Raw genomic sequence first — 8,525 nt, forward strand, 5'->3', positions numbered from 1 at the left:
TTTTACATGCGACAAGTGTCCTGGGACACTTGTCGCAATTCGGTGATTGAAGCCGCCGATGAGTGCTTGAGGCGCGTTCTACTTAATAAAAATACGGACACAATTAACATTTGCATTACATTTGTTCTGAACCTCTGGCGCAAAACACATTGATATTTTCTTAGCATTTTCTCTGATTTTTCTATGGATGCTTCTTTTTCTTTTTTGTAAGTTGTGAGCTGGAACGCGGATGCATTCCTCCGCATGTCTGGAGAGGATTATCTAGTGCATTTATTAGTCAGTTTGAGCCCATCGTACGTTGCGTAAGTAAGAGTGCTACGTTCTGCATCGTGCGCATGTGCAGAACGCAGCACCAACGGTACATGATGCGCACGTGACCGCCGCGTAAGCACGCATCTTGTTTTAGCGCTCGTACGTGGGGGTTTCGCGTCACTGCTCTCGTACTTCCAGTATTATCGGGACAGCGCGAGACTATGTTTTCACAAAAATGGCGGCTACTGTGCCGCAATCTGGCTAGGGATCCGGCTAGAACGTTCACTTGGCTTGGCTGTTGAGAACAAGCGCAACGTGTCGTCATGACGCAGTTCTAAAACTCTCTATTATCTAGTGCATTTGTTATCTGGTGCTATATATATCCTCCGGGGCGCGTGCGTTTTAAGCACTGACCTGTTTGAATTACAAGATTGCCAGATGTTCCACAAATTTTGAAGTCAATAAAGGTTAAATTTATTCTTAGTAAATAATAAGTATCACACATTGCTCATGCACGGCGCCGCTATTGCGTTTCCGCAAAGGGAAAGGCTATCTCTCCGGAAATGTTCAAAACATTTGGGCTGTTTGCTCTTGAAATATGTCTTAGGTTCTTAGCATATCTTGCCGCAGAACCCGCGAGGACCTTCAGGCAGCGCTAGCGCGGCGTGCGTCACACCATGCGCATGCGCCGTGTCGACCCTGCGGTGCAGCTCTTGCGCGTCCGTTATGCTATTTAAGAGCTTAGGAACACACTTGAGAAGGGACCTTTGCGCGTCTCTACATCAACATGCAGATTGGTGAAGTTTTATCATGAAGAGAACAAATGTTTCACATTTGAGAACAAATGTTTGACAAATGTTTGACAGTGGGAAAGCGTTCTTGTTGAAACTTCGCTTTCTTTTTACTTAAATTTTCGCCCAAAAGATCACGAAAGACAAACCGAAGCCTTCATACCTAGGCACAAGACGCCAAGCGTAGCCCAATGTTCTGCGTTTCTGTACGCCTAAGTGGTTTTCTTTTTCGCTAAAATTTATGTGTAACCAACTAACACGCTGTCAAAGTTTACATCCTGCTTTGTTATCGCAGTGCCTGCGTAGAATGAATGAAGGACTCGTTCATCGCTCATATGGCCTGTTGGCCAGAAAGAAAAAGAAGGGAAGGCGGGCGAGAGGGTATTATGCGAGGGAGGAGGGGCAAATATTCAAAGTTTTGAATGCGAGTCGAATATTACCCACTATTTATATTCGTCCTCGAAAAGAAAGTATTCGGTATTTCCGAATATCCAATTAGTTAACCAAATATTTTGTCGCCATTTATTGTTAAACTTCGGTTACTGTTCTCCGTCTGCTAAACAATGCATCGCAGGCGTTGTGCCCCTTCTGGTCGCAGTTGCCAGCCTTGCTCCTCGCTTTCTATTTCCTGTATATATGTTTACAAATCAAATAATAATAATAATAATAATAATAATAATAAATTATCAGATGTAAAGCAACAAAAAAGTTTTCGAAGCAATTCAGAAATAAAATGGATATTGGAAGCTTTGTTTTTGGTTTCGTGGCGGAAGCCGACATGACAACCTGTGATTCTTGCTTGTAGTCTGTCATTTAGTGTTTTTGGCAGTCAAGACACGGAGCAGTTTTTAGTTTTACGCTAAAACCACTGATGCTTTCCTTGCAACGGGCCCTTTTATATGTATCTATGGCACGTAAGTCCTTAAACAGTTTTTTTTTTTTCAGACGATTTCTGATCTTTTTTTCGGTCACCATTTATTAGAGTAAAGCAAACGCAAGTTATATACAGCAGCCCCACTCCGGCGTGCCTCATAATGAAATCGTGGTTTTGGCACGCTGAACTCCAGAAGTCAAGTGAATTTACAACTTATTCTTTATGCATGATAGTTAGCTGTCCTTCTTGCACTAGTCATTACGGACGTGGTGCCTAATTAAACCAAATATTCCCGCAGTAAATATGTGCGACTACGTTTGACTGTCCTATTCGATACTTACTATTTGTATTCGATTCGTATTATTAAAAAATTGGCGAGATTTAGCCACCATCGTCGGCTCACCCTCGCACGTGCCTTTACTCGCACATACAGCATACTGCACGCGCTGGTGACGTTATCAACCTTGGACTTTATACGGAACATTACGGCAACACCGACGCCAACGGCGACGACGACGGTGGAAATGTGCCCTGGAGCCTCCACATGACTGCTACCGCAATAAAATGATCAGTGGGTTCTCGCTCCTTGCAAACACAACATAGGTTATTAATTGAGCCACGTGCATAAAGAGTCTGACGCGGAACTCGGCAACAAATGCTTCATGAAGACACCTGCCTGTCTACTGCATCAACATGTCTACGTGTTTACGTAATCCTTTTTTTTTCTCGCGTAAACTCTCCCTAGTGGACTCAAGCTGATTTCAAGCGCTGATTTAGCTGTTCCCCCGATAGGAAAAATTGGAGGACGCTTAAGCTTCACCCTTAAGAGTAGAACGCGATAGCGTTATCGGGACCCGTTCGCATCGCATCATTTGCATACGGCAAGCAGGCTTCATTCGCTGCAACACGGAACGTGGGAAAGCCAGCTTACAAAGACCAAGTTTACACCGATCCCCTTAAAGTCGGCTTCACTTTTAAACAGAAATCCATTGCTGGAAAGGCGTTTTTTCAGGGGCAATATAAGTGGTCTTATATTAAAATGCGAAGGCTCTAGCACCTTTTTTATTGTTTTATTAATTGTTTGCTATTGCGCCGACACGCGCGCATGTCCAAAACAAATTAGCAGGTGAAGTCCCAATTTGACCTGCCTAGGATGCGAGCGCCATCTGGATATCATTTTTGCAAGTACCCGAACGAGCGGCTTTAGGTCTGGTAGAAATGCTGGAAAATGGGTTTGCGTTTGAGTTTTCTCGTATCAGAATTAGTTTTTCTCGTACATTCAAACTACAATACGACGGCAATTGGTTACCATTCCCACGCCGAATGGTAAAGTCGTACTTTACCATTTTGCTGACGGATTTCACTGTGAGAAATTCAATTTATGTTCACTACAACCTTGCACCACGTGGAGGGCCTGCGCGGTCGGGGTGGTTGGGAATGATTTTCTCCGCCACCCGACAATATCGAACGCCGACGCCGGTTGCCGACGCCGGATGTTCTGCGACACGGCGCCTTTAATGCTATCGCGTTAAAAGAAAGCGTAGAACTGATGCCAAACTGCCGTCATATCTGTTTTTCCGGATTGGCAAACATGCAAGAACCTGACCATTTTCTTCTTTGAACCACGTCATCCAAAGTACACGATTCTGTAACTGGCAGCTAACGTTGTTGATCTTAAACATGGGCAAGTTGTATATTACTGACGAAAGGATATCTGAGAACAACATGAAAAAGGAAAAGGCCGCATGGTTGCGAAATGGCAACATGTGCAGTCGGTGAAATTTCAACTTTATGCGTCAAACGTAACTTGGGTGGCGTTATATCACGGCCTGTCGCAGCTGGACTGATGCGTTCGGGGAAGAAATTTTAAAGCTGACTGTCGCAAGAATACTCGCACTTTGCTGCAATACCCACAGGGACTTCTTCGTGTCTGTGGCAAGGTAGTACGGTTCGAGTGGAATTCAATAAATTTCACGCGCCAAAACCACCATTTGATTATGAGGCACGCTGTAGTGGGTGCTCCGGATTAATTTTGACCACCAGGGGATCTTTAACGTGCCCCCAATGCAAGGGACACAGGCATTTTTGCACTCCGCCCCCATCGAAATGCGGCTGCCGCGGCCAGGATTTGATCCCGTGATCTCTTGCTCAGCAGCGCAGCACCTTAGCCACTCAGCCACAACGGCGGGTAAAGGTTCGACTCGAATGTCATGTAAGTGCTTCTTGTAGCGACGCGGTACTTCGTATGTACTGTTAATGCCCTTACACAAATTTATTTGTCGATACTCTCGAAAGTGAGCCCATTATCTACTCGTTGTACAGATTGAATGCGACATGGCACTGAACTGCCATACGCAGTCACTGTACCTGTTCCCTATCCTCTCCGCTTGAAGTAACTTTAAAATGGTATTATATCAACACAATAGGTGGCAATGGAAAGAAAACGCGGCGAATGACGGCAGAGTATTAGACGGGAAGAATAAAATCTGCAATGCAGACAAAGTCGAGAAGTCAAGGTACACGGACCTGGGCAATAATATATGCCATGGAGAGACTAAAAAGTTTGAACGCGTACGATAAAGTCAGGGGTAAATGACAGGCGCTGGGAGAGGCCTCCGTCTTGCACTGGACATAAAAAATGGCCGACGGTGACGGCAAACCAAGGTTTATCAGTAGGACGCTTACACCACGATTTTTATGCGAAAGCGTCAAATGGCTCATTGAGCGCAAAAGCCGACTTCCGGCGTCTGTAGCAGCGAAACTCCACCTAAATTCCCATTGGCTGCGGCGCCACGTTACAAGCGCGCCTCGATGAAGCAGAGCGGGTGAAAGGGGACACCTGCTGCCGCAATAGCGCACCAGGTATTGCGTGAGGGTAGATGGCACCGCCGCGACGTCAAATACGCGCTGGATCTCGAAAGTCTGTGTTATCTGCGCGTTCCTTGTCCGTGCAAGCTCTCGTCTGCGTACTAGATGCGCCTTGGTAAGGCCAAATCCTGACTGGAAGCTTAGCATTGTCGTTGAAAAGAAAAGTGTACAATCATTGCATTCTACCGGTGCTAACATATGGGGCAGAAACTTGGAGGTTAACAAAGAAGCTCGACAACAAGTTAAGGGCTGCACAAAGAGCGACAGGACGAAAAACGTTAAGCCTAACGTTAAGAGACGGGAAGAGAGCGGTATGGATCAGAGAACAAACGGGGATAGCCGATATTCTAGTTGACCTTAAGAGGGAAAAATGGAGCTGGGCAGGCCGTGTAATGCGTAGGATGGATAACCGGTGGACCATTAGAGTTACAGAATGGATACCAAGAGAAGCGCAGTCGACGACGGAAGAAAACTAGGTGGGGTGATGAAGTTAGGACATTTACGGGCGCAAGTATGAATCGGCTAGCGCAAGACAAGGGTAATTAGAGATCGCAGGCAGAGGCCTTCGTCCTGCTGTGGACATAAATATAAGCTGATGAGGATGATGATGATGACGACGAAGGCCAAATCCAAACACGCCAAGCATTTCAACGTGCTCGCTTGCCCGTGAAGAGTTCATATCTCGAAGCACCGCTCTGCGGCGTTCAATTGGACATAAATGCTTTCGCATCCACAACTCATATAAGAACTGCTTATGCGTCTTCGGAATGATTTTTATACACGGCCTAAACATTTTGTTGGCTCAATCTTTCGTACTAATTCAACGGCTTGGCTTAAGGAATGTCCCTTTCGTCCCATTAAATTGACACCATTTTGGTTTTTCAGCATGCACATATGGTTTCGTACACGATATTTTTTTTTATTTTTTGTCGTCATGGAAATGCACCCGGCGCGTACAGAAATTGAACCCGTGACCTCGTACTAAACAATGGAACGCTGTAGCTAGTGGGCCGCAAAAGCGGGGGATTGCGGTTCCTTGGTTGTAGTAATAAAAACAACTGTAATGGAGAAAACTATTTTGCCTTTTCAGGTGGAATATTTCATCAAGAGAACGGCACTGTATAAAGTGGAGGGGGTACGGCGAACGCAAATACGCATTATATGCAAGAAATGTCGCCTTTACTCAAATTCTTAATTGAATATATTGCGTCAATCCTAGAAGTATGCCACTTCGCACCAAACACCGCACTACTTTCAGCTTCTAGATACAACTCAAAGTAACCTGCCATGGCTGCTTAGTGGATGTGATGCTAGACTGCTAAGCACGAGGGCGCGGGATTGAATCCCGGCCACGGCGGCCGCATTTCGATTGAGGCGAATCTCGAAAACACCGGTGTACTTAGATTTAGGTGCCCGTTAAAGAATGCCAGGTGGGTCAAATTATTGTGGAGTTCCCCACTCCGGCGTGGCTCAAAATCAAAACGTGGTTTTTGGACGTAAAACCCTATAATTTAATGTTACCTTAAAGTACCGCCGAAAGTATCAGCCTTTCACAAATTATTTTAGCAAAAAGGTAGTTTTTCTTTTTTTTCCATAGCGCAGCTGCAGAAAACTGCTATGAACGCTAGCGCATTCTCTGTCCCAGCTAACTTTAGTTAGGGTTTGAAGATATGCCGAAGCACTCCAGCAGGTCATGCCCAAATGCATGTTGGCAATTGTATTAACGAAGTCACACTATTTCTTGTATTATGCATTTCTGCCTGATTTCATAATTAGATAAGCTTAATAACCAACTGATGAAGTATTAACACCGAAGGCAAATTTTCAATGAGAAAGTTGTCGAGTGTTCTAGGGAACGTCTAATTCGGCAGCTTTTAATTTCCTACATGTGGCGTAATCATTTATTTCTGCACCCTAAAGAAAGCCTGCGAGATAAGAGAGAAAAAAATTACACCATCTTCCCGTAGGGGAACCCTGAGTAGTATACGAAGCAGCCATGGGGTTCGACTCAAGTTGCCATTAGTTTTCATATCGGCCTGTCGCCGCTGCCGTTTCGTGGCAGCGGCTCGAGCCCTCTTCTCCGCGGCGCTGTCCACGGCGCTGACACTGGCGTTGACGCTGGCGCTGTCCGTGGCACTCATCGCGGCGTTGCGGTAGGAGAATGAGAGGACGAAGTGAATGATGATGAGTGGGCGAAGCACCGGGGGATCATTCGGGCAAAACGCCGGAAGCGTTCTCCGGAAGCCGGAAGCTGGCTTCCGGAACCGGAAGAGGAACCGGAAGTGGAAACGGAAGCGGAACCGGAAGCAGAAGCCGGCTTGCGGTTCCGGAAGCCGGAGGTTGGCGTACATATACTATACATATACATACAAGGATAGAAGGGGGAGGAGGATGCGCATGCGCAGTGCGGGTGTGGGCGCCGCACGGCGGAGGGAGGGAGTGACATAGCCCCGATCTAAAAAGTTCAGAGCCCTTCCACTATGTGAAGATGGAAGACCAGCGAAGCTGTACTTGATCTCTATATTGAGTTATATATGGTTAATTGCTATATTGATTGAATAAAGACACACAAACATAACGGCGTTGTTACCGTCTTTTATCTTCTCTTTACTTTGTCACCATGGTGACTATTGCTTCGTGGTCAGTGTGATATACTGCAATTTGTTGCCGATTCTTTCGTGCCCACTCCCGCTTCTGTTCGCGAAGGCGATCCTCATGGGCACGCTGTTGTTCTTCATCGGTCAAAGAGCGGCTATCTGACGTTACGGTTCCTTCGGACGACACACGTTCAGCTATAGCGGCTTCCCGTCACCTTCGCGCCCATTAACGCTATTGCTCCCGCCGGCGCTCTTTCCGTGCACGTTCTTCTTCTTCAGTACGGCCTACGCGCGTCCTGGCCATAGGAAGACCAAATTACAACTGTTGATAACGTCGCCAGAGCGATGTCGACGTCACAAGAAAACGAGGCACAGGCATTGGTTGGTTCACTATCACGTTTTATTATTCCGCCATAGCCACGGAGCGCCACCGGCGCGCAGCAGGCTACTGCGGATTCAATTTTCTCGACGCGACATTTTTCGACACGCCCTGTCGACGCATGCACTTTTGGTGAGAACCTAGCCATATACAGGTTCGCTGTAAAAAGCACGTTACGCGCCCGCTTGTACGCCGCGAGTGCGGGGCTCTAAAACATGCCGTGTATAAAGAAACAGCGCATCTAGCGGGGTGTTCTGCCATTTAAAAAGTTGCAAGGCAGCGACCGCGCGGTTTGCTCATCGCTATTATGACCAGCCGCGACGAAAGTGCGTCACTAGTCTGAATCGCGCGGCTGACGCCTGCATCGTAGTCATGCCACTTTTCGCCTGGCTGGTCCACCTTTCTTGGAACGCTAACAAATGCCGATGGTCTCACCTCAAGCACCAGACAAGGCCGAGTTAGAACGCTAATCGAAAAGTATCAGGCGTGGCCTTGAGGCGAGACCACGACTCAAAACCCTACTCAACCTAACTTTATCGGCTAAAAGTGACATATTGTGCTGAACAACCTCCATTTCTACGTGGACAACAATCACTATACATCTCTCTTTTTTTTTTGCGCATAGAGTGCGCGCGAAAAAAAAGGAAAAAAAACGAAAACGGAGCAGTGTTCGAGTCGCAGGCAAATGTCTGGGGCAACCAGAGATTCATGGGATGAGCTCATTCATCGGTCAAGGTCCCTGGGAAAGCTAGTCGCCGGGAGTT

Source organism: Dermacentor silvarum, chromosome 5 (genome assembly GCF_013339745.2).
Source record: "Dermacentor silvarum isolate Dsil-2018 chromosome 5, BIME_Dsil_1.4, whole genome shotgun sequence".
Lineage (NCBI taxonomy): Eukaryota > Metazoa > Arthropoda > Arachnida > Ixodida > Ixodidae > Dermacentor > Dermacentor silvarum.